The sequence below is a fragment of the Triticum urartu genome, chromosome 1 (assembly GCF_003073215.2).
Source record: "Triticum urartu cultivar G1812 chromosome 1, Tu2.1, whole genome shotgun sequence".
NCBI lineage: Eukaryota > Viridiplantae > Streptophyta > Magnoliopsida > Poales > Poaceae > Triticum > Triticum urartu.
Window position 1 is genome coordinate 445,202,140 of NC_053022.1, and position 5,082 is coordinate 445,207,221.

Consider the following 5,082-nt stretch of genomic DNA (forward strand, 5'->3'; position numbering starts at 1 on the left):
ATGGAGCAATCAAAAATTATAGATACATTGGAGACGTATCACGCCCTACCCCCTTGGGCGCGCCCCTGCCTCGTGGGCCCCCTGGTGGCCCTCCGATGCCCATCTTCTGCTATATGAGGTCTTTCGTCTGAGAAAAAATAACAAGAAAGCTTTCGGGACGAGACTCCGGCGCCACGAGGCGGAACCTTGGCGGAACAAATCTAGGGCTCCGGCGGAGCTGTTCTGCCGAGGATACTTCCCTCCGGGAGGGGGAAATCATCACCATTGTCATCACCAACGATCCTCTCATCGGGAGGGGGTCAATCTCCATCAACATCTTCACCAGCACCATCTCCTCTCAAACCCTAGTTCATCTCTTGTATCCAAACCTTAGATTGGTACCTGTGGGTTGCTAGTAGTGTTGATTACTCCTTGTAGTTGATGCTAGTTGGTTTACTTGGTGGAAGATCATATGTTCAGATCCATTATACATATTAATACCCCTCTGATTATGAACATGAATATGCTTTGTGAGTAGTTACGTTTGTTCCTGAGGACATGGGAGAAGTCTTGCTATTAGTAGTCATGTGAATTTGGTATTCGTTCGATATTTTGATGAGATGTATGTTGTCGTCCCTCTAGTGGTGTCATGTGAACGTCGACTACATGACACTTCACCATTGTTTGGTCCTAGAGGGAGGCATTGGGAAGTAATAAGTAGATGATGGGTTGCTAGAGTGACAGAAGCTTAAACCCTAGTTTATGCGTTGCTTCGTAAGGGGCTGATTTGGATCCATATGTTTCATGCTATGGTTAGGTTTACCTTAATACTTTTGTTGTAGTTGCGGATGCTTGCAATGGGGGTCAATCATAAGTGGGATGCTTGTCCAAGTAAGGACAGTACCCAAGCACCGGTCCACCCACATATCAAATTATCAAAGTACCGAACGTGAATCATATGATCGTGATGAAAACTAGCTTGACGATAATTCCCATGTGTCCCCGGGAGCGCTTTTCTTCATATAAGAGTTTGTCTAGGCTTGTCCTTTGCTACACGTTTGTTATTTGTTGCTCGTTACAAATTATCCTATCACAAAACTATCTGTTACCACTTATTTCAGTACTTGTAGAGAATACCTTGCTGGAAACCGCTTATCATTTCCTTCTGCTCCTCGTTGGGTTCCACACTCTTACTTATCGAAAGGACTACGATAGATCCCCTATACTTGTGGGTCAATGAGCTTACCCACTTACTATCAGCAACGGGATAAATTATACCTATTAAAGCTCCTTGAGGCAGGTATAATTTATCCCGTTGCTGGTAGTAAGTGGGTAAGCTCCTTGACCCACAAGTATAGGGGATCTATCATAGTCCTTTCGATAAGTAAGAGTGTCGAACCCAACGAGGAGCAGAAGGAAATGATAAGTAGTTTTCAGTAAGGTATTCTCTGCAAGCACTGAAATTATCGGTAACAGATAGTTTTGTGATAGGGTAATTTGTAACGAGTAGCAAGTAATAAAAGTAAATAAGGTGCAGCAAGATGGCCCAATCCTTTTGTAGCAAAGGACAAGCCTGGACAAACTCTTATATGATGTAAAGCGCTCCCGAGGACACATGGGAATTATCGTCAAGCTAGTTTTCATCACGATCATATGATTCGTGTTTGGTACTTTGATAATCTGATATGTGGGTGGACCGGTGCTTGGGTACTGTCCTTACTTGGACAAGCATCCCACTTATGATTAACCCCTATTGCAAGCATCCGCAACTACAACAGAAGTATTAAGGTAAACCTAACCATAGCATGAAACATATGTGATCCAAATCAGCCCCTTACGAAGCAATGCATAAACTAGGATTTACGCTTCTGTCACTCTAGCAACCCATCATCTACTTATTACTTCCCAATGCCTCCCTCTATGCCCAAACAAGGGTGAAGTGTCATGTAGTCAACATTCACATGACACCACTAGTGGGATGACAACATACATCTCATCAAAATATCGAACGAATACCAAATTCACATGAATACTAATAGCAAGACTTCTCCCATGTCCTCAGGAACAAACATAACTACTCACAAAGCATATTCATGTTCATAATAAGAGGGGTATTAATATGCATAATGGATCTGAACATATGATCTTCCACCAAGTAAACCAACTAGCATCAACTACAAGGAGTAATCAACACTACTAGCAACCCACAGGTACCAATCTGAGGTTTGGATACAAAGATTGGATACAAGAGATGAACTAGGGTTTGAGAGGAGATGGTGCTGGTGAAGATGTTGATGGAGATTGACCCCCTCTCAATGAGAGGATCGTTGGTGATGACGATGGTGATGATTTCCCCCTCCCGGAGGGAAGTTTTCCGGGCAGAACAGCTCCGCCAGAGCCCTAGATTGGTTCCACCAAGGTTCCTCCTCGTGGCGGCGGAGTCTCGTCCCGAAAGCTTGCTTATGATTTTTTTCTCGACGAAAGACTCCATATAGCAGAAGATGGGCATCGGAGGGCCACCAGGGGGCCCACGAGGCAGGGGGCGAGCCCAGGGGGGTAGGGCGCGCCCCCACCCTCGTGGCCAGGGTGTGGCCCCCCTCTGGAACTTCTTGTGCTCAGTATTTTTTATGTACTCTGGAAATAACTTCCGTGAAGTTTCAGGACTTTTGGAGCTATGTAGAATAGGTCTCTAATATTTGATCCTTTTCCAGCCCAGAATCCCAGCTGCCGGCATTCTCCCTCTTCATGTAAACCTTGTAAAATAAGAGAGAATAGGCATAAGTATTGTGACATAATGTGTAATAACAGCCCATAATGCAATAAATATCGATATAAAAGCATGATGCAAAATGGACGTATCAACTCCCCCAAGCTTAGACCTCGCTTGTCCTCAAGCGAAAGCCGAAATCGAAAAATATGTCCACATGTTTAGAGATAGAGGTGCCGATAAAAATAAAATACAGACATGAGGGCATCATGATCATTCTTATAACAACAACATATATATATTTTGTCATATGATCTCTTATGCTAAAGTAACAATTCAATCATAATTTCAAGTATGAATCATAAACTTCATTGAGAACCAACAAACTCTAATCTCAGTCATTGAGGCAATTGCAATTTATCATAACATAGGAAAGAGTCAATATAAGAGCTTTCCAGCAAATCCACATACTCAACCATCTTTTAGTCTTTCACAATTGCTAACACTCACACAATATTTATGGGTATAAAGTCTTAATTGGACATAGAGAAAGATAGGGGCTTATAGTTTTGCCTCCCAACATTTTACCTCAAGGGCAATGTCAACAATAATAGTTCATGAAGACTCACATCCAGCTATATATATCAATATCTTTCCAACACATTGTGCTTGCCAAAGGATAAAATGTAAAAAGGAAAGGCGAAGATCACCATGACTCTTATGTAAGGTAGAAGATGAAAGTAAAAGATAGGCCCTTCGCAGAGGGAAGCAGAGGTTGTCATGCGCTTTTATGGTTGGATGCACAAAATCTTAATGCAAAATAATGTCACTTTATATTGCCACTTGTGATATGGACCTTTATTATGCAGCCCATCGCTTTTATTTCTTCCATATCACAAGATCGTATAAAGCTTATTTTCTCCCACACTAATAAGTCATACATATTTAGAGCGCAGTTTTTATTGCCTGCACCGATGACAATTTACTTGAAGGATCTTACTCAATCCATAGGTAGGTATGGTGGACTCTCATGGCAAAACTAGGTTTAGAGATATTTGGAAGCACAAGTAGTATCTCTACTTGGTGCGAAGAAATTGGCTAGCATGAGACGGAAAAGCAAGCTCAACATGTTGGATGATCCATGACAATATAATTTATCTCAGATGTAAGAAAACATAACCCATTACATTGTCTTCCTTGTCCAACATCAACTCTCAGCATGTCATACTTTAATGAGTGCTCACAATCATAAAAGATGTCCAAGATAGTATATTTATATGAACCTCTTTATTACTTCCTATTAATTGCAACAATGACCAAAACTATGTTTGTCAACTCTCAACAACTTTTATTCATCATACTCTTTATATGTGAGCTCATTACTTTCCATAAGATCCATATGATCTCTTTGTTTCTTTTTATTCTTTCTCTTTTATTTTATTTAATTCCCTCAAGATCATAGCAAAATAATCAAGCCCTTGACTCAATACTAATCTTTATTATATTGCTCATGGACTCGATTACATAGAGGGATCATAAAGCAAAACTCACAACTAGATCATACTAAAACTTTATTCTACTAGATCAAGATATTACCAAAAGGATCGAACTAAGAAAAACGGTAAAGATAAAAGTGATGGTGATATGATACCGGGGCACTCCCCCAAACTTGGCAGTTGCCAAGGGGAGTGCCCATACCAGATACTCAGTTCTTCTTTGTTGGTGAAGGAGATGGAGTTGTTGATGATGTAGGCTTGTCGTCCCTCTTCCAAGGCATGGGCTCACCATCATAGAAGGATGATCGAGTCTCCTGAATCCTCAAATCTACAACCAAACTCATCCTCTTGAATCTATATTCATACTCACAGTTTTGGTTTTGCAGGTCATAGATCTGGGCTTGAAGGTGCTCGATTTTCTCATGAAGCTTGAAGATGGCCTCCCCAATGTTCTTGACGTCCAGCTTGTATTTTTGGTTGAACTCCGTGATCATAATGTGATTGGAGTCGAGTCCACGCTCCACCATCTCCTGACACTTGAAAACTTGTTGCTCCAATGCCTCGAGCCTTGCCTCCGTGCTTCCGGTCCTCCTTGGTCCCTCAACATTGCGGATGTGCAGTAGCCCCTCATGCATCTCAATGGTTTGAGGATGTTGCATCACCTCCTCAAGGTAGGGGTTGATGACCTTCTCGAAGAACTTGTCCTTGGGGGGGGGCTTGAAGATGACATGACGACCTAGATCTATCAGAAAAACAACTCGAAACAAAGACAAGAGATGTTTGCATGATACGGTGGTCAAAACCTTCGGGAGATTATATAATGAATTTTTACCGACCAAAAGAAGTATCGTGCAAGAAAACGGAGTCTGGAGAGCACACGAGGTGCCCACGAGGCAGGGG